Below are 27,704 nucleotides of genomic sequence, written 5' to 3'. Positions count from 1 at the left end.
GAGAGGTATGAGCTACGAGGAGAGACTACGGGAATTAAACCTCACTTCGCTGGAAGACAGAAGAGTTAGGGGGGACATGATCACCACATTCAAGATTCTGAAGGGGATTGATAGGGTAGATAAAGACAGTCTATTTAACACAAGGGGAACACGCACAAGGGGACACAGGTGGAAACTGAGTGCCCAAATGAGCCACAGAGATATTAGAAAGAACTTTTTTAGTGTCAGAGTGGTTGACAAATGGAATGCATTAGGGGGTGATGTGGTGGAGGCTCACTCCATACACAGTTTCAAGTGTAGATATGACAGAGCCCGATAGGCTCAGGAATCAGGTGTGTGTGTGTGTGTGTGTGTGTGTGTGTGTATGTGTGTGTGTGTGTGTGTGTGTGTCTGACTGTTTTCATTAGTTTGTTAGTCTCCGGCAGCAATTAGGACATTCTTCAAGATAGAGGCCAAATATCGTTTACTTTAGCGACACTCGCGAAATTAAAATGATGGCGGACGTGAAGTTGAAGTTCAATTTGAATTAACCAATCATGTCCACTGGTCGTCTGGTTAGATGGGATGAGTGGAAGAGATACTGGAACAGAAGGAGAGAGACGGAGGGAGGGAGGGAGGGAGAGTGTGAAAGTGGAAGGGAGGGTGTGTGAGGAGATGGGAGCGTCTGAGAGAGGATGTGAGAAGGGAGAATGGGAGGGAGGGAGGGATGATGTGAGTGGGAGGGAAGGAATTGATAAGAAGGGAAGGGAGCTATCAGGGGGAAAGCGCCAAGCCATTAGGACTATGTAGCACTTGGAAGGGGTCAGGATAAGATTTTGAGATGGGACGGGGGGGAAGGAATAGTGCCCAACCACTTATGGACGGTCGGGGATTGAACGCCGACCTGCATAAAGCCAGGTCTATCGTCCAGCCCAAGTGGTTGGACCGGACGGTAGATAAGAGACGGGATAGATGAGTAATATAAACGGAGTTAAGGGCGTAAAAAGAAGATGAGAAAGCGAAGGAGAAAGTGAAAAGAATGCATTTAGCTTTACAAGTATCAACAAATCACCACTAGGCCTACCATCACTACCCCCTACCCCCCCCCACCTACCCCACTACTCATCACAACCATCACCACCCCCCCCCCCCCAACCCGCCCCATCACCCCTCCCACCACCACCACCCCCAACCCGCCCCATCACCCCTCCCACCACCACCACCCCCAACCCGCCCCATCACCCCTCCCACCACCACCACCCCCAACCCGCCCCATCACCCCTCCCACCACCACCACCCCCAACCCGCCCCATCACCCCTCCCACCACCACCACCCCCAACCCGCCCCATCACCCCTCCCACCACCACCACCCCCAACCCGCCCCATCACCCCTCCCACCACCACCACCCCCAACCCGCCCCATCACCCCTCCCACCACCACCACCCCCAACCCGCCCCATCACCCCTCCCACCACCACTACCACCATTTTCCTGATTAACGCACGACAGGTGATAGGCTACACAAGTGTTAGTTTACGGGGGGGTGGCGAGTCACCATCATATTTCTAATAGCATTTGGCTTGACGTCCGTCCACCAGTTCAAAATTAATTATACATTCATAAAGTGGGGGGCATATGTATAGGTATCTATGCATATGTATATTTTAAAGCACTGTTAGTCCGATATTTAATACTGCTGGTTATTGTTGGCGATACTGTTAATATTGGTAATAGTGTTATTGTTGGTAACACTGTTAATATTGGAAAATTATCATTTTTGTGTGAAATATTGTTAATAGCACAGTATTGGACCATGCAGACAAGTCTGTGTGGGGGGGGGGATGTAAGTGTGAGGGGGGTGTAAGTGTGACGGAGAGGGGTTGTAAGTGCGAGGGAGGGGTTGTAAGTGTGGAGGGGGGGGAGGGTGTAAGTGTGAGGTAGGGAGGGTGTAAGTGTGAGGGAGGGGGGTTGTAAGTGCGAGGGAGGGGTTGTAAGTGTGGAGGGGGGGGGGTGTAAGTGTGAGGGGAGGGGGTTGTAAGCACTTACTTATCACTGACTACACAGGAGTGAGGTCCAGGTTGTCATCCTCCCCCCCCCCCCCCCCCCACCCTGCCTCCTACCCGTTTATATCCGGCTCACTAATCACCCTTCGCCACGTTAGATTTTAATCATATTTCTTTTTTAAAGTTGTGGATGGAATTGACTCCAAAATCTGTTTTAGTGCATTCCCCTTCCCCCCAGCCCAACCACGTGGGCTGGACGGTAGAGCGACGGCCTCGCTTCATGCAGGTCGGCGTTCAATCCCCGACCGTCTAAGTGGTTGGTCACCATTCCTTCCTCCCGTCCCATCCCATATCCTTATCCCTTACCGGTGCTATATAGTCGTAATGGCTTGGCGCTTTGCCCCGATAATTCATTCCTTTATACCTCCCTCCCCCCCCCGGCCCGTTCAGGGAACGAGAATTCCGTTTCATCCTGCCCTCATAGCCCGTTCCTCTCGATTCCGGGACAGTACTAATCTAGTTGCAAACCTCTGAACTGTCACAAGTTTCTGTTTATGCTTCCCAAAGATTGGGTTCCATGCTGAGGCTGTATACTCGGGTAATGGTCTCACATAGGTAGTGTGTATGGAGTTGATGTTTACATTTTTAAATGACGTACTTATATTTGCTAATTTCTCATATGCCGCTGATGTTACCCTGTTCACGTGAGCTTCTGGTGATAGTGTTGGCAGTGTCTACTTCCAGTTCTTTTTATCTTATTGTTGATTGTATTTGCCTTTCCATGATGATATATAGTTACATACAAGTCTCCTAACTTCCTTACCCATTTTCATTGCGTTGCATTTATTTGGGTCTAATTCCAGCAACCATTTATCTGCTCATTCCTGAAGTTTAGTTAAGGGCTTCTTGCAGCACCCTACACGCCTCTTCAGGTCTTAATCTCCTTATTAACTTTGCGTGTGTTAACATTGGCATGTATATGAGCTCACTGTCTCTGCCAGGTCATTTAGGTAAATTTAAAGTAGCAATGTTACTGGAAGATATGTCAGAGCTGTGACATATCCTCTCTGAGGGGAGAGTGTGTGTGTACTCACCTAATTGTGCTTGCGGGGGTTGAGCTCTGGCTCTTTGGTCCCGCCTCTCAACCATCAATCAACTGGTGTACAGTTGTTGTTGTTGTTGTTAAAGATTCGCTACCTGGAACAAAGTTCCAAGTAACACGGGCTATGGTGAGCCCGTAGAGGCTCAGGTTCCTGAGCCTACTGGGCTCTATCATATCTACACTTGAAACTGTGTATGGAGTCAGCCTCCACCACATCACTTCCTGATGCATTCCATTTTGTCAACCACTCTGACACTAAAAAAGTTTTTTTTTAATATCTCTGTGGCTCATTTGGGCGCTCAGTTTCCACCTGTATCCCCTTGTGCGTGTGCCCCTTGTGTTAAATAGCCTGTCTTTATCTACCCTATCAATTCAATTGAGAATCTTGAATGTGGTGATCATGTCCCCCCTAACTCTTCTGTCTTCCAGCGAAACATTCCTCCCCGGCGGGGAATCGAACCCCGGTCTCCCGCGTGACAGGCGGGGATACTCACCACTATACTACCGAGGAATCTATACTGTGTGTGTGTGTGTGTGTGTGTGTGTGTGTGTGTGTGTGTGTGTGTGTGTGTGTGTGTGTGTGGGCGTGTGTATTGTAAGTGGATAATTAGTGTGAAGTTGACTCCGGAAATATCGCCTAATGTATACTGGGATGAATAAAACTGGATTCATTCTACAATGTAGAAGCTTGGGGCTGTTGTGAGCGGAGGAGGGGGGGGGGGGTTGTGGGGCTGAGGAGGAATATAGAGTAGCACCATTACGCCCCTGAAGTTGTTAGTAGTTGTGTGTGGTGCAGGTTACTGTTCTTATCCCAGTGAAGAGTACCCCGCGGTACTATTGGTAGTGGCCCACGGCTGCATCCCTTCTCTTGTACACCAGGTGCAGTCTCTCTCTCTCTCTCTCTCTCTCTCTCCTCTCTCTCTCTCTCTCTCTCTCTCTCTCTCTCTCTCTCTCTCTCTCTCTCTCTCTCTCTCTCTCTCTCTCGACGTTCCTAGTGAAACTGCAAGCTAGTGTTATCATCTTTCCTGTTTCGTCGAACTTTTTTCCCTCTCTCTTACCCTATTTTCCCCTTCTATGTATCACACTCCCTTCTTCTTTCTTGCCCCTCATTCTCTTAACCCCTTCCAGCCTCCCCTTCACCTCTGCCATCTTCCTCCTCCCCTCACCCCTGTCACACACACACACACACACACACACACACACACACACACACACACACACACACACACACACACACACACACACACACACACCAAACACACACACACACACACACACACACACACACACACACACACACACACACACACACACACACACACACACACACACACACACACACACACCAAACACACACAGCTCTGCCTGCCTGTGGACGTGACCTCGCTTCTATATCAGGAGTGTGTTGGCCAGAGTCTCCACGCGGTCATTCGTGCTCCTGACCGGGGCGCCCCAGTGATCAATGCTCCCACTCCTGTACCTCGCCCAGGCTCTCAAGTGCTCCGTACCCTCACTGTAACTTTTGGCTCTTAAAATGGTATTTTCTCTTTGTATTATATTTCAAAATTTAATGAAAGTTTATGTTTTTGTAAAATTTTTACTTTCTATTTTGTCTTAGTTGATATTTACGCTTACAAATCAATCACTGTTCTCTTAAATCAATTACCTGTCTCTGTTTATTTGGTAGTGTAGATACTGGTGATGACCCCCCCCCAGTATTGGTTGTGCAGTGTCAAAGGTCATCTCTAGCACCACTGAGGCCGCCTTAAGGTCACCTAACACCACTCAGGTCGCCATAAGGTCACATAAACGCCACTCAAATCAGCGCATTCACTCGTAGCACCCAGGTACAAGTAGAGTCGAAATCTCAAAGCGCGTGATGAGGGGAAGGTATAGAGGAAGGAACTGGCGTCGTTGGGAGCGTCTTAACTGCTGAGTGGAGAGCATAACAAGGCTGTTGAGCATGGGAATTGTGACCTCTTTGGATAATTTTTGACAAGCCGCTTGGCAGAGAGGAAGAGAGTATAACAGAAACATTAATAAATTGGGATTGGGGGAGTGGTACATTATTTTTCCTTCGAAATTGGCATTGTCTCGATATATCGTAAATTAATAGGGATGACCTTTCTATATCAATTCTATTGAGAGAATTCTGAGGTTTAAAAGCTTAGCGTTATAAGCACTTAAGGTCAAATTCTGATAAAAGTTCAAAGTTATGAGGCATAATCACTCAGACACCTGGTGAACTTAGACTTAATGGGGGAAAGTCTTGCCCAAGTTGAGTCTTGAGTTACTAAGTCCCTGACACCGTAGAGGTGAAGGTAGATACGGCTCTCAACGTCTAATACACTAGCCTTGGGCAAGTTCGACACACCAGTCTTGGGCAAGTCCAACACCACCTTTGGGTAAGTCCAACACCACCTTTGGGTAAGTCCAACAACCTATTCATGGGCACGTCCAACACACAAGCCATGGGCACCACCCTGTGCCTTTTGAAACGTTCGTAGCTGAAGTTTGTTTAAACAAGCCAGCCTAAAACTGGACGTGGAACTGGCTTCAGGGAAAACATAAATTTCTTCCAATAGTTCATGTTTTGAAGTCGATAAATAATTTAAATATTTACTATCAAAATCTTGGCCTGTTTTTTTTTCATTTATTTTGTCTTTATTATATCAAATAGTTTCAACTGAGATGAAAAAGTAACTTTATAATTCTCTCTCTCTCTCTCTCTCTCTCTCTCTCTCTCTCTCTCTCTCTCTCTCTCTCTCTCTCTCTCTCTCTCTCTCCTTACTCTCCTTCTTCATGCACTCTTATTATTCTTCGTTTATGTTAAATGTTCCATTCTTGCTCTTCTCCTCCCCGGCATCTCCACCATCCTGCTCATTTATCAACACATTTTGCCCGCTTATGTCCCCTCCCCACCCATGTGTGCACGCGCGCGCGCGTCATATAGTGAAAATTACTCTGGGTTTTAAAATTACTCACAATACTGCGTTTTGTGAAGCTTCATTTCCTACCTCACTATCTTCCTGAGTAATTGTCAACGTTGGATATATCTTCATGTGTTTACATATATATTATCCAGTTTATATACAAAAAATCTACAAGTGCAAACACCGCATTGTTTGCACTTGTTGCTTTTAAACCAATATATAATTAGCAATACTTTCTGACCCAATGTTGACATTAGGTTGTGTTCCCTCATGCTAGTAACTATTCCTTCCCCCCATTCTATCACTAACTATTAGAGAGTTGTTAGTGGAGAGTTTTGGGATGCCTGTATACGGGTGCCTGACAGCACTTCGGATTCGTAGTCCTGAGGTTCCGGGTTCGATCCCCGATGGAGGCGGAGAAAAATAGGCAAAATGTTTCTTTTCACCCTGATGGCCCCCTGTTACCTAGCAGTAAATAGGTACCTGGGAGTTAGATAGCTGCTACGGGCCGCTTCCTGGGGGTGGAGGACTGGTCGAGGACCGGGCCGCGGGGACACTAAGCCCCGAAATCATCTTAAGATAACCTCAAGAAAGGTTGTGCTTTCTTGAAACATGATGGCCTTAATATGCCTTAGTGAGTGAACGCATCTGTGGGAACTATTTGAGGTGTAAATAGTAGGGATGGGTTCGTGTGTTTGAAGGAATATTCAGTGTCTAACCTTCTGTTAGCGGTCAGAAACATCTTAGATATGATTATCATTCAAGAAAGATGTTTTAAACACTATATTTTCCCTAATGATTGTAGTAAGTATTTCGTGCCTCCATAGCTGTCAAAACGTTGTGACCAAAGTAGATAGTATCAGTCCACAGCTGAGGGTGAGTGTCGAGACTGATGACTCGCTTGAAGGAGTGACATCGTAAATACGTCAATTTTGACTTAAGGGGACTTAAGGGGACTTAAGGGGACTTAAGGGGATATAACATGACTTAAGGTCATGTTATATTTCACCTGCCATCTTGAGGGAGGGGGGGGGGGGAGCTGTGAGAAGCTGCACTCCCTCACCCTGGGACCTGGCATATTTTGGCCCTACGACTGATGTAAGATGAAGGAGGGAGATATTGGTTGTTTCTCAAGATGGTGCATGGTGTTTCCCTGGAGGCATGACTACCTGATGGCTGAACACCCTCGTAAGGACCCATAAGTCTTTCTCTGGAGACATACCCCGCCAAACACACACCGAAACTACGACGTTTGTAAAACGTTCAAACAAATTTTAACACCTCCTAACCAGTTATAACAACCAATATAGCAAGTTGTAACAACGTTCTAGTACGTCATAAACACGTTAAGCCAAGATGTAACAACTTTATTACAAGTTGTAACAAGCGGAAAATAGAGACAGTTACGGTTTGTGTTTCCAGGGACCTTATCAAAGCACCAGGCATATTTATTGGCGCGAGACTCACGTTAGTGTAAAGGACAAAAATTAACGTTCAGCTCTCTCAAGGGAGCAATTTTCTAGTCGCTCAAACATTTCAAAGGAAGCAAAAAAATAAAAAATAAAAACCGTGCGAGGAGACATGACACATTTCTTGCTCAGAATCGACGCTTCTGCCACACGGAACCTGATTTGTTATTCCCCTGGGTGTCAAAACCTGCTCCCGTCAGCAGCAATTTTTGATACCATATGGAACATTTTTTTGTCATGTGAGTGGACCATATTTGTGGCTCCGTCAAACCTTTACGTGTAAAAGTGAACCAATTTTGAAGGCTCGAGAAAGATTTTAGCGTTTTAGTGTACAATTTTATATTAGGCGGCCAATTTTGTGAAATATTTATATTCATACATATACTGGGACTGGGAGCCGGTCGGCCGAGCGGACAGCACGCTGGACTTGTGATCCTGTGGTCCTGGGTTCGATCCCAGGCACCGGCGAGAAACAATGGGCAGAGTTTCTTTCACCCTATGCCCCTGTTACCTAGCAGTAAAATAGGTACCTGGGTGTTAGTCAGCTGTCACGGGCTGCTTCCTGGGGGTAGAGGCCTGGTCAAGGACCGGGCCGCGGGGACACTAAAGCCCCGAAATCATCTCAAGAAGATACACAAATGCTATACTCTCTAAAAAAAAAAAAACATCGTTTATGTAGACTGTGGTTTATGTAATAGGAATATATACTGTGAGCGGTAGAGTACAGTGGCGTGACCTGTCCTAATTAAGACATGGACCCATCACATCTCTGAAAGGAAGTCATCTTTCATATCTCAACCTCGCTGACATTGACATGTGCGTCCTCTGGTGTGGATACGAACGTGGGTCCTGGAATACAACCCATCCTCCTGTGGGTCCTGGAATACAACCCATCCTCCTGTGGGTCCTGGAATACAACCCATCCTCCTGTGGGTCCTGGAATACAACCCATCCTCCTGTGGGTCCTGGAATACAACCCATCCTCCTGTGGGTCCTGGAATACAACCCATCCTCCTGGCACAACTACCGATTGTGCCAGTCGTCAGTAGTCATGAATTCGTACGAACTTAGCTTTTAGATAGTTGTATACTGATTAGTAAGGAATTCTTTTAAAATAAATAAAGCTAAAAAAATTAAATATTCCTAGGCATAGTATAGCACACATATGTACTATATTAGGCCTCAGATATCGTGTATTAGACCTAGGAAAGTTAGGTTAGGTTAGGTTAGGGTAGGTTAGGTTAGGTTAGGTTAGGTTAGGGTAGGTTAGGTTAGGGTAGGGTAGGTTAGGTTAGGTTAGGTTAGGGTAGGTTAGGGTAGGGTAGGTTAGGTTAGGTTAGGTTAGGTTAGGTTAGGTTAGGTTAGGTTAGGGTAGGTTAGGTTAGGGTAGGATAGGTTAGTTTGTTGAAGCAACACAAGTAAAAAAATAGTTTTCCGGTTTGTCCAACACAATAGTGGCGATTTCTACTTTCTAATTTCTTTGTACGTTGGTACATGTACTATGGTCCTCATCGTTACTATAAAGTACTACCAAAACAGGAGGATGGGCTGGTGAATACCTTGTGGGGGGGGCTGGTTAGGGGATACGAACTTGGGTCCACGATTCACATGAGCGAATTGCTCGGTTTGCATGTATATATTTTTCTTTTGAAATTGACATTAAAATATTTCTTATTCACTGTCAATCCTGCGATAATTGCTTTGGATATAAAGTTATTTACAACTATAATTATATGCATGACAAGTACCGTAAAGGAAGTTTTGTTACTGCATTGTAGATGAGATATCGTAATGGGGGGGGTGGCAGGAGAGGAGGTAGGGCACATCTCTACTACATGTACATCTACATCTACTACTACATCTCTCTTGTAGTAGAGATGTGTCTCTACTTCATGAGATACATCTCTACTACATGCGTTATAGAATGTACAAGTGTAAGTTCTTATTAGTAGACGTAACCTTAAATCTGTAACCTTAAGTCTGTAACCTTAAATCTGTAACCTTAAATCTGTAACCTTAAATCTGTAACCTTAAGTCTGTAACCTTAAGTCTGTAACCTTAAATCTGTAACCTTAAATCTGTAACCTTAAGTCTGTAACCTTAAATCTGTAACCTTAAGTCTGTAACCTTAAGTCTGTAACCTTAAATCTGTAACCTTAAATCTGTAACCTTAAGTCTGTAACCTTAAATCTGTAACCTTAAATCTGTAACCTTAAATCTGTAACATTAAATCTGTAACCTTAAATCTGTAACCTTAAGTCTGTAACCTTAAATCTGTAGGCAAGTTATCGCATATTATCTTCATCCATCAGTGGCAACATAGGCCCTCAACCAGACTCTTTAATTTGCCTCAAGATGCCCCAACCACTTGGACTGGACGGTAGAGCGACGGTCTCGCTTTATGCAGGTCGCCGTTCAATCCCCGACCGTCCAAGTAATTGGGTACCATTCCTTCTTCCCCCCCTGTCCCATCCCAAATCCTTATCCTGACTCATTTCCAGGGCTATATAGTTGTAATGGCTTGGCGCTTTCCCCCCCTGATAATTCTCTTCCTCCTTGCCTGAAACTACTCACAACTTGACCTGAAACTAACGGTTGCAATTAAGCACTAACAAAGAGAGGTATTCCAGGATGCGCTTTAATTGGTTAAAATAATTGCAATTTAATGTTTAGGTTGAAAGACATTCGAATTTTTAGATTTATATATATATATATATATATATATATATATATATATATATATATATATATATATATGATATATATATATATATATATATATATGATATATATATATATATATATATATATATATATATATATATATGACTGTCTGACAGTCATATATGTCACCACGTGAAAGCGGTGGTGCTGCTTCTTTCAGGGAATCGCAGAAAATTATTAAATACAGAGGTCTAGCACACTGCTACAGCTTTGTTCCGATCGGCTCGGAGACCCTCGGTTCGTGGGGAAAATGTGCATTGAAGTTCCTGAAGGAGTTGGGGGACAAATTGATCAGCGCTACAAAAGACCAGAGAGCAAAAAGTTTCTTGTTCCAGCGCCTCAGTGTTGCGATTCAGAGGGGAAATGCCTGTTGCGTCTTGGGCACTAGTCCAACTTCAGAGGAATTCGAAGAAGTGTTTGACTTGCAACAATGATCGAACCCGTCTGTGACATTCATCAATGTTTCCCATTGTTGTGTTCTTCAAGACCTTTAAGCACCTTTTTGCATTATTATTTTTGTATCAACCCATGTATATCTTGTAACCATCAAATGCATAATAAAGCACAAAAAATATTCAAGGAAGGGGGTGGTAGGAGAAAAGCACACAGAAACTGTATTGGAGGGGATCTAAACATTCCCTCTAATGCGTTATGCGTGGTTTCCTCCGAGGCTATGGGTCCCCCTTCTTCCAGCTAGAGGTGGTACTCCCTTCCTAAAAAAAAAAAAAAAAAAAAAAAAAAAAAAAAAAAAAAAAAAAAAAAAAAAAAAAAAAAATATATATATATATATATATATATATATATATATATATATATATATATATATATATATATATATATATGACTGTCAGACCACGGAGGAAGAATTGAAACAGGAATTTCCTTAAGTATTTTCGTATATTAATACATTTTCATTCCTTCTGAAGATGTATTCATATACGAAAGTACTTAAGGAAATTCCTGTTTCAATTCTTCCTCCGTGGTCTGACACTGTCACATTTTTCATCACGTGTTAATTTTCGTGATTTACACACACACACACACACACACACACACACACACACACACACACACACACACACACACACACACACACACACACACACACACACACACACCTGATCCCATTTCCATAACTTTACATTTACTCGTGTTGAACTCCATTAGCCATTTCTCTGACCATCCCTGCAGCCTGTCCAGGTCCTCTTGGAGGATATGCGTGTGTGTGTGTGTGTACTCACCTATTTGTACGCACACACACACACACACACACACACACACACACACACACACACACACACACACACACACACACACATAATGTATTGGAATATAAAGTAATATCGTCACATAAATATTTCTTTGCTTAACACTAATCTTATCATTTGCGATAAGACGAATGAAGTGATGAAAATTTAATTGCAAAACTTGGAGGGGGGACAATTAAAAAATACGTGACCATCGGGGACTGAGCAACATCTTGCATGCTAAAGTTAAGAAACTGATTAAAAGTTTCTTTCCATTTTTTTTTTTTTAGGAAGATGAAGTTTCTAATGAGAAACTCGAAAACTCTGGACTACATTCCAAAAATCTTTTTATTGTCAAACCATCATCTAATTACGTCGGCCTCTCAATAAGTAACATTGAGAATTCAATTTTTATCTTTATTATGCACCCCATACCCATTGAGACACTTTCATTTTCACCAAAAGAATGATAAATGTTAAAGTACAATTGATAATAGACATCGTGAGCAATGAGAAATATAGACCTAATGAGGAACAGACCACACATAAAAAAAATGAAGAGACGACGACGTTTCGGTCCGTCCTGAACCATTGTCATGTCACTGTCATGTCACTGTCATGCCACTGTCATGTCACTGTCATGTCACTGTCACTGTCATGCCACTGTCATGCCACTGTCACTGTCATGCCACTGTCACTGTCATGTCACTGTCATGCCACTGTCACTGTCATGTCACTGTCATGCCACTGTTACTGTCATGCCATTATTACCATGGTGACCGTTACGTGGGGAAAAAAGGATTAATTCGATGATTATAAAAAACATGAGTAATGCTGGCACCATTAACGGGGGGAACTATCAGGAGAAAGCGCTAGGTTATCATGTACAATGGCTTGGCGTTTTATCCTGATAGGATATGTGGGAAAGGAGTGAATGTCTGTTGCGGCTTGGCTTAGGCGTACCATTAGAGACTTGGCTAACGCGTACCATTAGAGGCTTGGCTAACGCGTACCATTAGAGGCTTGGCTAAGGCGTACCATTAGAGGCTTGACTAAGGCGTACCATTAGAGGTTTGGCCAGGCGTACCATTAGAGGCTTGGCCAGGCGTACCATTAGAGGCTTAGCCAGGCGTACCATTAGAGGCTTGGCTAAGGCGTACCATTAGAGGCTTGGCCAGGCGTACCATTAGAGGCTTGGCCAGGCGTACCATTAGAGGCTTGGCCAGGCGTAACATTAGAGGCTTGGCCAGGCGTACCATTAGAGGTTTGGCCAGGCGTACCATTAGAGGCTTGGCCAGGCGTAACATTAGAGGCTTGGCCAGGCGTACCATTAGAGGTTTGGCCAGGCGTACCATTAGAGGCTTGGCCAGGCGTAACATTAGAGGCTTGGCCAGGCGTACCATTAGAGGCTTAGCCAGGCGTACCATTAGAGGCTTGGCCAGGCGTACCATTAGAGGCTTGGCCAGGCGTAACATTAGAGGCTTGGCCAGGCGTACCATTAGAGGTTTGGCCAGGCGTAACATTAGAGGCTTAGCCAGGCGTACCATTAGAGGTTTGGCCAGGCGTACCATTAGAGGCTTGGCCAGGCGTAACATTAGAGGCGTGGCCAGGCGTACCATTAGAGGCTTGGCCAGGCGTACGATTAGAAGCTGCCTTCCTCACGCGCCACCATTACGTGAAGGAACTCTGGGATACCTTGGAAAGATGGACATTTTCTTTCTGTATCTTTAAGATTATTAAAGAGGTTTCATTCGCCATCTTCATCTCCCGTCCCTCCATCCACACATCCTTTCCCGCAGAGTACCGGTACGCTGCTCTACCTCCCCTGTGGAGGTACCAGGGATCCATGGCCCCGCGGCTCGGTCTTCGAGTAGGCCTCCCGGGAGGTCGTCTGGTCAACCAGGCTGTTGGACGCGGCTGCTCGCAGCCTGGCGTATGAATCACAGCCTCGTTGATCAGGCGTGTGAGTAAGGATGATGGGATTAAGGATTATTCTGCTATCCTCCCGAGTGATAAAATTCACCAAGATATCCATCCGTGAGTTCATACACTCACCAGCGCACTCAATCTCAATCTTGGCGAGTAGAAATAGCCTAAGCTAATGAACAAATCCTCAAGGGCCGTGACGAGGATTCGAACCTGCGTCCGGGAGCATCCCAGACACTGCCTTAATCGACTGAGCGATGCAGTGTCTGGGATGCTCCCGGACGCAGGTTCGAATCCTCGTCACGGCCCTTGTGGATTTGTTCATTGGAAGCATCACATTAGTGTGATCTCTGTACTCACCTAGTTGTACTCACCTAGTTGTGTGTGCGGGGGTTGAGCTCTGGCTCTTTGGTCCCGCCTCTCAACCGTCAATCATGTGATTGACGTCTGTGTGTGATAGCCTAAGCTACTCTATCCCTTTGTATCGAGGAGACTCAACGCATATCCGGAATCACCTCATTTCAAATGTTCAGTTTTTTTACCTGCCTAATTAACCGACCGTATTTTAATCACGTGCAACAAACGGTGGAGTGTTGCAATGAATGTGCAATAAATAGTGCACACTGTATCGCCTATATGGAACGGGCGCCAGTATTTTGTTGCATCAGGGGGGAACTGCAAGTTGAACCCCCCCCCGCCCCCCCCACTCCCATCCCCTCCCAAAAAAAAATCACAACTGTCAATCAGTATTTTATTCACATTTAATTCGGTTTGACTAAACAAAAAAGAATGTGTTTGGCAAAATAATAATTTTTGGGTTTGATAATTCCAATGACAACATTATGAACGTCAAATAAACGTTGTTTGGGAAATGAGTTCAAAAGTGGCTCGGGAGGTGGATGGGGGAGGGGATATAGATGGAGGAAATGGTAATGTAGATGGTGGAAATGGTAATATAGATGGTGGAAATGGTAAATATAGATGGTGGAAATGGTAATATAGATGGTGGAAATGGTAATATAGATGGTGGAAATGGTAATATAGATGGTGGAAATGGTAATATAGATGGTGGAAATGGTAATATAGATGGAGAAAATGGTAATATAGATGGTGGAAATGGTAATATAGATGGAGAAAATGGTAATATAGATGGTGGAAATGGTAATATAGATGGAGAAAATGATAATATAGATGGTGGAAATGGTAATATAGATGGAGAAAATGATAATATAGATGGTGGAAATGGTAATATAGATGGAGAAAATGGTAATATAGATGGAGAAAATGATAATATAGATGGAGAAAATGGTAATATAGATGGAGAAAATGGTAATATAGATGGAGGAAATGGTAATATAGATGGAGAAAATGGTAATATAGATGGAGAAAATGATAATATAGATGGAGAAAATGATAATATAGATGGAGAAAATGGTAATATAGATGGAGAAAATGGTAATATAGATGGAGGAAATATATATAGGCTGAGTGAACTAGGAGCCAATAACATCCTTATGACGAATAATATGTATGGGTGACTCAGTCAAGAATGTCGATTTAAGGTTGTAGAACTTTGTAGAAGGAAGGGAGGGAGGGATAGAGGGAAGGGAGGGAAGGATAGAGGGAAGGGAGGGAAGGATAGAGGGAAGGGAGGGAGGGATAGAGGGAAGGGAGGGAAGGATAGAGGGAAGGGTTAATGGGGGAAAGAATAGTAACTAGTTATTGTAAAATTTTGTGTTTGGTCCAAGAATGTGTTATTTAGAGCGTGTACAAGCAGCAAAAAAATTGCAAAAGAATAGTACAATATAGTTGTAGAAGTTTGTAGAAATATTATGTAATGGTTGTAGAAGTTTGTAGAAATATTATGTAATGGTTGTAGAAGTTTGTAGAAATATTATGTAATGGTTGTAGAAGTTTGTAAAAATATTATGTGATGGTTGTAGAAGTTTGTAAAAATATTATGTAATGGTTGTAGAAGTTTGTAAAAATATTATGTAATGGTTGTAGAAGTTTGTAAAAATATTATGTAATGGTTGTAGAAGTTTGTAAAAATATTATGTAATGGTTGTAGAAGTTTGTAAAAATATTATGTGATGGTTGTAGGATTTTTTTTTTAGAAATAATATGCAATGTATGTAGGAAGTTTGTGAGATATTATGTTATATCTGTAGACGTTTCTAAGAGAGATAATATTCTTTAAGAATTGGAGAAGCTTCTGGGATAGTGGTAAGGAGGGAAGGGATCGATTAATTGTTGTAGAAATGAAAGTGACGATGGTGAAATAGTCACTTTACAAGAATGTAAATTAATTATCATTACTATGTACTTTCTTAACCCCCAATGTACCTTCTTGTATATAAATAAATTAATTAATAAATTAATAAATAAATATTCCTTAAAGTAATGAGGGCAAATTGATATAGACGTTAACATTGTTTCCATATATCGTGAAAGGGTTTTTACTAAAGGTAATTACCAAAGTATTGAGAGGTGAATCCGTTGATGATTACTCTATCGACAGGTGAACGCACATACTAGTACTGTATTGACGGGTGAATGTATGGGACTAGTGATATATTAACAGGTGAACAGATGGACTAGTATTACGGGCTCACCATAGCCCGTGCTACATGGATACTTCGTTCTGAGTAGCTAAATCTAAAACAACAACAACATGGATTAGTACTGTATACTGTATTGGCAGGTGAATATACTAATTAGGACTGGATTGGCAGGTGAATCTGTCTTTATGTTTAAATGCATTTTGTGTGTGTGTGTGTGTGTGTGTGTGTGTGTGTGTGTGTGTGTGTGTGTGTGTGTGTGTGTGTGTGTGTGTGTGTGTGTGTGTGTGTGTGTGTGTGTTGTACTTACCTAGTTGTGCTTGTGGGGGTTGAGCTCTGGCTCTTTGGTCCCGCTTGTGTGTGTGTGTGTGTGTATGTGTGTGTTGTATCGGCCCTCATATCTACATGTCTACGCATTTCTGCGCCTGTCTTCTATCAGCCTTATACGCCTGTCTACCGGCCAACCTTTTAACCGATGGATCTATATGTCGGTGATACGTCTTCCAGACGTTGTATACCGCCTTCGATAATTACGTACTGCTCTTATTAGAGTGTCGGCTGGTCTATTGGTTAGCTAACTGTTAAGCATATGGGATTTTTGGGGGGAAGAGGTTGTCTATCGGTCAGCTGGCCTGTGTGTGTGTCTGTGGTTAATTTATCTAATTCCTCAGTTGTTCATTTCCTCGTATGGTGCAGCTCTTAGTGTGGATATCACGGTACAGTTCACCAATTTGGAGCAGCAATCAGGGTCCGGAGTAGATGGGTTCGCAGCACAAATAAAAGGTTGTTAGATCAACGCAAGATTTATTCTCACAGTGGCCGGGATTTATATTTGACGCAGTTTAATTACTATTTATGTTTGCAGTCGTTGAGTTATATTGTGCTGTTGTAATTCAGTTGTTGATCTCTCTCTCTCTCTCTCTCTCTCTCTCTCTCTCTCTCTCTCTCTCTCTCTCTCTCTCTCTCTCTCTCTCTCTCTCTCTCTCTCTCTCTCTCTCTCTTTCTCTCTCTCTCTCTCTCTCTCTCTCTCTCTCTCTCTCTCTCTCTCCCTCTCCCTCTCCCTCTCTCTCTCTCTCTCTCTCTCTCTCTCTCTCTCTCTCTCTCTCTCTCTCTCTCTCTCTCTCAGACCACACATTAAAAAAACCCATATGGAAGGGTTATGAGGAGAGCAGAGGAAGAGGGATAGGAAGAGGGGTGTCTGGTCATTTGAATCATCGGGAATCGAGCGCCGACCTGCATGAAGCGAGGCAGCCGTTGTATCCTCCAATCTGAGCAGATGGACATAAAGAGAATGAGTTATTTGGCATAAAAACAGAATTTCTTTGACCCCCTGCGAGTGGAGTCTGGAGATACTCTTATAGGTTCCATTTATAGCTGAAGAAGACCGCCGGAAATAGGGTCGAGCGAACCTTGATTCCTGGCGGAGGTTGTAATGATGGAGTAAGGTGACCTGGGCTGCTTACTCCTAGGTGACCTGGGCTCCTGGGTTATCTTGAGGGTCTTGAGGTTATCTTGAGATGATTTCGGGGCTTTAGTGTCCCCGCGGCCCGGTCCTCGACCAGGCCTCCACCCCCAGGAAGCAGCCCGTAACAGCTGACTAACTCCCAGGTACCTATTTACTGCTAGGTAACAGGGGCATTCAGGGTGAAAGAAACTTTGCCCATTTGTTTCTGCCTCGTGCGGGAATCGAACCCGCGCCACAGAATTACGAGTCCTGCGCGCTATCCACCAGGCTACGAGGCCCCATCAGGAAGGTGAGAGGGGTAATGTGTTGTGTGCTGGAGGGAAGTTGTTGGACTCTTGTGTGTGTGTGTGTGTGTACTCGTGTAGTTGTACTCACCTAGGTGTGCTTGCGGGGGTTGAGTTCTGGCTCTTTGGGGCCGCCTCTCAACTGTCAGTCAGCGGTTTTTTTTATTTTTACACACACACACGCACACAGGAAGTAGCCCGTAGCAGCTGTCTAACTCCCAGGTACCTATTTACTGCAGGGTAGATAGGGGCATCAGGGTGAAATAAACTCTGCTCATTTGTCTCTGCCTTGTCCGGAAATCGAATCCGGGCCACAGGATTACGAGTTCTGCGCGCTGTCCACTCAACAACCAGACCCCCCGGCCTCTCAAGACCAATGTGTGCGTGTGTGACTGTGTGTACTCACCTAATTGTGCTTGCGGAGGTTGAGCTCTGGCCCTTTGGTCCCGGCACTCAACCGTCAATCAACAGGTATATAGGTTCCTGAGTCTACTGGGCTCTATCAAATCTACACTTGAAACTGTGTATGGAGTCAGCCTCCACCACATCACTTCCTAATGCATTCCATGTGTGTGTGTGTGCGTGTGTGACTGTGTGTGTGTGTGTGCGTGTGTGACTGTGTGTGTGTGTGTGCGTGTGTGTGTGCGTGTGTGTGTGTGTGTGTGTGTGTGTGTGTGTGTGTGTGTGACTGTGTGTGTGTGTGTGCGTGTGTGTGTGCGTGTGTGTGTGTGTGTGTGTGTGTGTGTGTGTGTGTGCGTGTGTGACTGTGTGTGTGTGTGTGTGAGTGTGTGTGTGCGTGTGTGACTGTGTGTGTGTGTGTGCGTGTGTGTGTGCGTGTGTGTGTGTGTGTGTGTGTGTGTGTGTGTGTGTGACTGTGTGTGTGCGTGTGCGTGTGTGTGTGCGTGTGTGTGTGTGTGTGTGTGCGTGTGTGACTGTGTGTGTGTGTGTGTGAGTGTGTGTGTGCGTGTGTGACTGTGCGTGTGTGTGTGCGTGTGTGTGTGTGTGTGTGTGTGTGTGTGTGTGTGTGTGTGTGTGTGTGTGTGTGTGTGTGTGTGTGTGTGTGCGTGTGTGACTGTGTGTGTGTGTGTGAGTGTCTGTGTGTGTGTGAGTGTGTGACTGTGTGTGTGTGTGCGCGTGTGTGCGCACCTTCGGCTACAACACCCAACTCCTTGTCTTCATCATCCGAAGAGCCACGGGAGAGCAAAAAAAAAAAAAATATTCGTCGAGGGGGGTAAGATTTCCATTCTCTCAGGAGTCTGCTGGTCGCGATCCTCATCTCGGCTGCCCATTGTTGCCCCCTCTCAGTTTCTTGCCCGAGCAGGATTACCAATCTCAAGTTGTGGCAAAAACCGTCGTATTTATGAAGTCAAGAATGATCTCCTTGTAACTACCTCAATATACGAGGCCGGAAAGCCAAGCTGTGAAATATGCCCCAAGATGTGTTTTGTGTATGTTTTTTTTTTTTTTTCGTGTATACATGTGCAGAAAAGGATACGATGATTGTTGTATTCTTTTGTGTATGATGGAGGGCAGTGTGTGTGTGTGTGTGTGTGTGTGTGTGTGTGTGTGTGTGTGTGTGTGTGTGTGTGTGTGTGTACTCACCTAATTGTACTCACCTAATTGTGCTTGCGGGGGTTGAGCTCTGGCTCTTTGGTCCCGCCTCTCAACCGTCAATCAACTGGTGTACAGATTCCTGAGCCTATTGGGCTCTATCATATCTACATTTGAAACTGTGAATGGAGTCAGCCTCCACCACATCACTTCCTAATGCATTCCATTTGCTAACTACTCTGACACTGAAAAAGTTCTTCCTAACGTCTCTGTGGCTCATTTGGGTACTCAGCTTCCACCTGTGTCCCCTTGTTCGCGTCCCACCAGTGTTGAAAAGTTCATCCTTGTTTACCCGGTCGATTCCCCTGAGGATTTTGTAGGTTGTGATCATGTCCCCCCTTACTCTTCTGTCTTCCAGTGTCGTGAGGTGCATTTCCCGCAGCCTTTCCTCATAACTCATGCCTGTGTGTGTGTGTGTGTGTGTGTGTGTGGACTCTTGCAACTCTGTGGCTGCCTCATCAGCTTCACAACTTGGAACAAAAGGAGGAGTTTCGATAGTGACTTTTTTTTTTGGGGGGGGGGGGAGAGTCTGGGACAGATGGTGAGGGGAGGAGAAGCTGGGAAGGGGAATGCTGGAGTTGTGTCTCAAAATCACCATTTTTATGTTGATCAAACCACACACTAGACAGTAAAGGGAGGACGACGTTTCGGTCCTGGACCATTCCGTCCTGGACCGAAACGTCTTGGACCGTCCTGGACCATTCTCAAATCGATTGTGATGATCACAATCAACATGAGAATGATCCAGGACGGACCGAAACGTCGTCGTCCCTTCACTTTCTAGTGTGTGGTTTGGTTAACATATTTCAGCCACGTTATTGTGACTCCTCGTCTGCATATGGTCATCATCTTTATTTTTCGGGATTGTGAATGACCAAAAGGAGCCTCTTGAGGGAAGAAAGTGTTTGTGAAGGGAAGGATGGGTGAGTGAAGGGAAGGATGGGTGAGTGAAGGGAAGGATGGGTGAGTGAAGGGAAGGATGGGTGAGTGAAGGGGAGGAATGGGAAGGACAGGAACAAGTATGCTGGTCAGAAACATATTCAACTTCTGTGAAACGTGAATTCTGTTCCTTTATATTTAATAACAATATTTATGATTTCAGAGTGTAAATTGAGAGAGAGAGAGAGAGAGAGAGAGAGAGAGAGGGAGGGAGGGAGAGAGAGAGAGAGAGAGAGAGAGAGAGAGAGAGAGAGAGAGAGAGAGAGAGAGAGAGAGAGAGAGAGAGAGAGAGAGAGAGAGAGAGGAGAGAGAGGAGAGAGAGAGAGAGAGAGAGAGAGAGAGAGAGAGAGAGAGAGAGAGAGAGAGAGAGAGAGAGAGAGAGAGAGAGGGAGGGAGGGAGAGAGAGAGAGAGAGAGAGAGAGAGAGAGAGAGAGAGAGAGAGAGAGAGAGAGAGAGAGAGAGAGAGAGAGAGAGAGAGGGAGAGAGAGGAGAGAGAGAGAGAGAGAGAGAGAGAGAGAGAGAGAGAGAGAGAGAGAGAGGAGAGAGAGAGAGAGAGAGAGAGAGAGTGAGAGAGAGAGAGGACATTGATCTGTCTTCAGGGACACATTCCAAGGATTTCCCTTCACACTTTCTTTATATCAGAACTTCCGGAAGACAAAACCCCTTCACCAGACGCTGTGTTTCCCATTCCCGCCACCACACCACGCCACGCCCTCACGCCACGCCCCCATACCACGCCCCCTCACCACGCCACGCCCTCACGCCACGCCGGCATACCACGTCCCCACACCACGCCCCCACACCACGCCCCCACACCACGCTCCCACACCACGCCACGCCCCCATAATGCCACGCCCCCTCACCACGCCACGCCCTCACGCCACGCCCCACACCACACCTCCACACCACACCAAGCCACAACACCACACCACCACCACCACACCACACCACACCACCACCACCACCACCACACCACACCACCACCACCACCACCACACCACCACCTCCACCACCACATCTTTGTGTAAGAAAGAGATACAGATGTTAATTATTTAGCTTTAGAAGTTAAGTTGGCGAAAGAATATAAATGATTAAATTAAGGAATACCAAACAGCTAGGACACAAATATTCATTGTCCTAGACGACCGACATATAAAAGAGGGAATCCAAGAGCTGGAGCCCCACAAACACAAGCAGGAACACAGTGATAATTGTTTATTAAACTACAGGTATGACCTTGTGTTAATTAAACGCCGGACGCAGACTGCTTTCGCCAATAGTGGCGTTGTTCATGGTGCGTCTGGCGTTGTCTCGCCACTCTCTTTATGGTAACCTACTTACCTTGTAGTTATTGTGCGTCGGACGCTGCTTCGCCAGTCTTCGCCAGACGTAATGTTACGGTCACCTTGTGATGTTACGGGACGGGTGACAAGGAGGTGTGGGTGCTCAGACTTGGGGGATATGAGAGGGGGGTGACGGGAGAGGTGGGGGGGGGAAATTTAAAGATGGGTGAGGGGGGTGGAGGAGGGAGAGGTGAGAGAGAGAGGGGGGGGGGGAGATGGGGGGGGAGAGGATAGCGGCGGCCAGCCATCGATTGGGACGACATCGGCACCACATTGAGGATCAAGAAGGGCACTTTCCATCCCCCCCCCTTCCCTCCCATCTCCATCCCCCTCCTGCGTCCCATCTCCCGTCCCTTCCCCTCATCAATCCCTCGTCCTTCATCTCATTTCTATCCCCCCTCCCTCGCAGTCCTCTTCTCCCAGTCCAAACACTGTTCCCTCGCCTCTAGCCCTCCTCCCTCCCAGTCCCTCTCAGCCTCTCTCTGTATTTATAAAGCTGATGAGGGATCACTGCGGTGAACTTTGTAAAGTTTTGCTTTTCTTCGGTTGGGTGGAAGATGAGGTGGAGCTAGGCGGAGGTTCTTGTATGGGGGAGGCGCACAGGTGCCTATACATTCGCCTCCTCGAGGCGTGAGTAAGGGTGTCATGGCGGAAAAGAAAAGTGAGAGGATAAAGATCTTCAATTACAAAACTTACCAGGTCAATAGAGTTGACCAGGCCAACGATGGAGCAGCAATTGCTGTAAGGAACCATGTATAAACACAGAGCTAAATATATGGATTAGCACCATAGAAAAAATGCATGAAGGATCATATTCCCGTAGCTCACCATATAACGCTTCCACCCCCCCCCCCTGTCAGCCACTGAGGCCCTCAGAACACTGCAAACCAGAAATAACAACCTTCTACAACTCATTACACAGTGGGTGGACGGACGAGCACAAAAGACTACAAAAGGAACTACAAGATGAGCTGCAAGATCTATGCAAAACATAGTACACCAAAAAAAATGGGATGACCTAATAAGCAAAATCCAAGTCGACTACAGAAACCCAAGAAAGTTCCGGAAAAAAAAGTAAAAACACTGATGAGAAATTCAGCTGAGGAAACACCCTACATCATAGACGTCTAAGGAAATAAACCCTACGAGGAGAGAGAACAAGAACAGGAATTCAGGTAGTTCTGGGAAAAAAAATTATTCAGGATAAACCTGAAAATGTAAACTTTTGCCCCATTAATGAAAGGAAAATTACAACTCTAAGTCGATAACAGAGCTGCAACACTACTCCCGACACAAACAATAGACCTTAACAACATTCGCAATGACGGCCACCTTATGAATCACACAACCTTTGCAGAGGTCCATAAAAACAATTACAGGTTTCAAGAACAAATCGCCAGGCAATAGCAGGATAAATAAGATAGTATAAACCACAGCTTACCAGTGACTGCACTCCATCAATACACATGTATAGTAAATGCAGCTCTTACATCTGGACTATTTCCCCCACATTCTTCAAGAATGCCACAATCAGATTAATCCCGAAGCCAGGGATTAATCTGATAAGCCCCCCCAATCCTAACTAAAAATTACAGATCAATTTCCCTCCTCGAAATACCAAGCCAAATATTCGAAAAAAAAATAATCAATCAGAGACTTGTGAAGTACATGGAAGAGGAAGTTGTCCAAGTGGTTGGGCACCATTCCTTTTCTCCGTCCCATCCCAAATCCTTATCCTGACCCCTTTTCCAGTGTTACATAGGCGTAATGGCTTGGCGCTTTCTCCTGATAGTTCCCTTCCCCTCCTCCCCCCCAAAGTGTGTGTGTGTGTGTGTGTGTGTGTGTGTGTGTGTGTGTGTGTGTGTGTGTGTGTGTGTGTGTGTGCGTGCGTGCGTGTGTGTGTGTGTGTGTATGCATTAGTTCAACGTCTATAACGTCGTCGGGGTGATGGGTAAGTGCGTGCTTGACCTCACGAGGTTAATGACTCGTAGAATCGTTTAGAGAAGGTCGGGTCATACGACAGCGGCGAGACTGCCTCTCCCACTCGAAATAAGAGAGATGTGTAGTATAAGAGAGGAAGATAACAGCCATACCTTCTTGGGCATTTGCATTCGTCCACGGCGGGGGATTGGCTGATGGCACCTTCGTCCCAGGAGAGGTGATTGGCTGATGGCACCTTCGCCCATGATAGGTGATTGGCTGATGGCATCTTCGCCCAGGAGAGGCGATTGGCTCAAGGCATTTCATACCTTCGGGACGTTTGCGGACGGCAGTTTAGCGATGTGAGGCGATTGGGTCTTGCTATTTTACCTTTGTGCGATGATTAAAAAAGTTTCATAATTAACGAGACACTGAATAAGTTTACCAAATTTTAGTTTTTTTAAAGGTCACTGATTGGACAAAGAATTTTAATTTTAGCTTCAAAAAATTATCGATTGATGATAGCGTTTCGGATGTGAGAGATAACTTTCCGATAGAACGTTAACACTGTGAGGTGAATGATTAGTAGCGTTTAAGCTCCTGAAATGGGATTGGATAACGGTATATTCACTCTGATTAGCGGCAGCGTCTGTCTGTCCATTGACCATTCCTAATCCTGGGATCGGCTAAATTTGCGAATCAGACTAAACAGTTTTTAAGACTTAGTTGAGATTTTGAGGACTGAAAAGTCCTTCTTGCCTGTAGGCGTCGCCATTCACCCTAAGAGACATGTTGAAGGGTGACACAGTCTCCAAGACTGACACGAAGGGTGACACAGTCTCCAAGACTGACACGAAGAGTGACACAGTCTCCAAGACTGACACAGCCTCCAAGACTGACACGAAGAGTGACACAGTCTCCAAGACTGACACGAAGAGTGACACAGTCTCCAAGACTGGCACAGCCTCCAAGACTGACACGAAGAGTGACACAGTCTCCAAGACTGACACAGCCTCCAAGACTGACACGAAGAGTGACACAGTCTCCAAGACTGACACGAAGAATGACACAGTCTCCAAGACTGACACAGCCTCCAAGACTGACACAGCCTCCAAGACTGACACGAAGAGTGACACAGCCTCCAAGACTGACACAGCCTCCAAGACTGACACAGCCTCCAAGACTGACACGAAGAGTGACACAGCCTCCAAGACTGACATAAAGAGTGACACAGTGACCGACGGTAAGGTCACCACGTCCTCCCAGAGACATAATAGTGAATAAAGACCCTACAAAAAAAACAGTCCGTAATTATATAACGATATACGTGCGATATTCCTTTAATTATTATTAAAAACAACAACTTTATAGTGTGAAATATATTCAATTTCGACCTTGCGTAGAGGCCACACAAGGGCTCCGAACAAGAGCGCCTGCATAGAGGAATACGGCCATTAATAACATAACAGTCCCGAGCAAATAACATTATACACAGAATAAGCACGTTAAAATTAATGACCAAACATAACCAGGACAAAAAAAAATCCATTCGTTAAAAATAGAAAGCAATATTTTATAGTTATTATTGATTCAGATGGAACACACTTGGTTGATTATGCAAATACCTGGCTGGGGAGAGTAAGGGAGAATGGAGAGAGAGAGAGAGAGAGAGAGAGAGAGAGAGAGAGAGAGAGAGAGAGAGAGAGAGAGAGAGAGAGAGAGAGAGAGAGAGAGAGAGAGAGAGTTACTACTGCTATGATAACTCCAGGATGAACAAGGAGCCAATTGTGTACCAAAACTTTTATATATTTGGTTGACAATTTCACGTAATTGTGTGTGTGTTTAGCAAACATGGAAGAGATGTGAGGCAGCTTTGGAATGCATGATCGCTAATGGAGTGAAGTTCTTGACAGTGGCACGGCTGTTGATGGCTGAGCGCCTTGCGTTGTCGTTTCCACTATTTAGTAGTTTATGAAGTTAGGCATTATTCACACTAGTAAGGTTGCTGACATCTCTCCAGTGTTGAATGGTCTCATGTGTTGATATATCCAACCAGACCGGATTAAAACTAGAGCTGATCTCTCTCTCTCTCTCTCTCTCTCTCTCTCTCTCTCTCTCTCTCTCTCTCTCTCTCTCTCTCTCTCTCTCTCTCTCTCTCTCTCTCTCTCTCTCTCTCTCTCTCTCTTCCACCGTCCCCAAAAAGGTACATACTGCACGAGCTCAGAACTAGTCCAATGTACCAGAGTCCATCTGATAAGACTATACTGAAACACTAATAAGTCGTATTCTCCCACACTGCTCTCCTGAGCAAGTCCCATCTCCTCTTGCGCTGAGAAAGTCAGTAGTGGGGAGTGCATGCTGAGGGCCTGTGTGTGTGTGTGTATTAGTGGGAGCTGAGTACCAGCACACCTGAAGCCCCCCCCCCCCCCGCCCACTCGGTGAGTGTATACACTCTGAGAGCAAGGAACAGTCTAGCAGCTCTGTCTCTCGAAATTGCTATCAATACTGAAGCTTCGGCGATTGCTATTTCCTTAAATCTGATCCTTCAGAAGATGTATTAAATACGAAAGTATTTAAGGTGGTTCCTGTCTTAATTCTTCCTTCGTGGTCTCTGACATTGTTATATGTATATATGTTGACCAGACCACACACTAGAAGTTGAAGGGACGACGACGTTTCGGTCCGTCCTGGACCATTCTCAAGTCGATTGAGTAGACTTGAGAATGGTCCAGGACGGACCGAAACGTCGTCGTCCCTTCAACTTCTAGTCTGTGGTCTGGTCAACATACTTCAGCCACGTTATTGTGACTCATCGCCTGCATATGTGTGTATATATATATATATATATATATATATATATATATATATATATATATATATATATATATATATATATATATATATATATATATATATATATATATATAAGAGTCCGCACAAAAATAAACCAAGTACCAGAAATTAAATATTCCTAGGCCTATAGTACATACCTGGAGTACAGCACATATATGTACTATATTAGGCCGCAGCACATACTGGTGTGTGCGTTTGTGTGGTGAGACCACTACGGAGGAAGGGGGGGGGGGTGCGGGGGTGTGAGGCATGAGGAGGAATGAGGGGGGTGAAGGAGTGAGTGTGGGTGGTCAGGAGGGGGGGGGGAGGGTGAGGCTGGTGGGATTAAATATCCTGTGTTGGGTTACTGCTGTGTGCTTGCTGGTGGTGCCTGGTGATGGTTGGTGATGGGTGGTGGTGCCTGGTGATGGGTGGTGGTGGTTGATGATGGGTGGTGGTGCCTGGTGATGGTTGGTGATGGGTGCTGGTGCCTGGTGATGGGTGGTGGTGGTTGATGATGGGTGATGGTGCCTGGTGATGGGTGGTTGTGCCTGGTGATGGGTGGTGGTGCCTGGTGATGGGTGATGGTGGTTGATGATGGGTGGTGGTGCCTGGTGATGGGTGGTGGTGCCTGGTGATGGGTGATGGTGCCTGGTGATGGGTGGTGGTGCCTGGTGATGGGTGGTGGTGCTTGGTGATGGGTGGTGGAGCCTGGTGATGGGTGGTGGTGCCTGGTGATGGGTGATGGTGGTTGATGATGGGTGGTGGTGCTTGGTGATGGGTGGTGGTGCTTGGTGATGGGTGATGGTGCCTGGTGATGGGTGGTGGTGCTGTAACACGGGTTTGGTTCCTCTCTCTTTACTTCCTTCTTTCTACTCCCTCTACCCGTATTCTTACTTTTATTTCTAAACCAAGGGACTCCAAAACTTTTAACAAAGCCAACTCCACGCCACGTGGTCCTAAGACGATTGACCGACTTAGGATTCTACACCCAGTATGACGTGACCTAAGCTCTGAACAAAACCCTAGAGTCACCTCTGCTGCCACCACCAGACCAGTAATACAAGAGCAATGATCGAGGTCTGGATCGATCACGCTAATTAATCAACCTAGGGGCTTGATCCCCACTATAAACGATGACCTTGAGTGTGGAATAAATTACACGGTACTGATAATTCCGATTCGATGTTAGAATCGGCGCCCAATGCAACTCTGCCTCGTGTGGACCACGTGACCAGGACAAGTTTACACATAACCAAATGGAAACAATAAAATGCAAATTAATAACAAATTTAATTTATTAAAAGAAAACTAAAACAAAATCTAAATGTGTTCACTCCCTATCACTTTAACACTCCCTACTTG

At 45.2% G+C, this 27,704-nt stretch overlaps 1 long non-coding RNA gene and 1 other non-coding gene across 2 annotated transcripts in view; both read right to left on the bottom strand.

Moving 5' to 3' along the window:
• LOC138372919 (uncharacterized) overlaps positions 1–27,704 on the bottom strand; it is a 404,620-nt gene that overhangs the window by 321,732 nt on the left and 55,184 nt on the right. The gene's annotated exons all lie outside the window — the stretch shown is intronic.
• TRNAD-GUC (transfer RNA aspartic acid (anticodon GUC)) lies at positions 3,525–3,596 on the bottom strand. Its single transcript has one exon. It is a non-coding gene; the product is annotated as a tRNA-Asp (tRNA).

Source organism: Procambarus clarkii, chromosome 40, assembly GCF_040958095.1.
Source record: "Procambarus clarkii isolate CNS0578487 chromosome 40, FALCON_Pclarkii_2.0, whole genome shotgun sequence".
NCBI lineage: Eukaryota > Metazoa > Arthropoda > Malacostraca > Decapoda > Cambaridae > Procambarus > Procambarus clarkii.
Note: the sequence above shows the minus strand (reverse complement) of the source record. Positions and strands in the feature narration are given on the sequence as shown.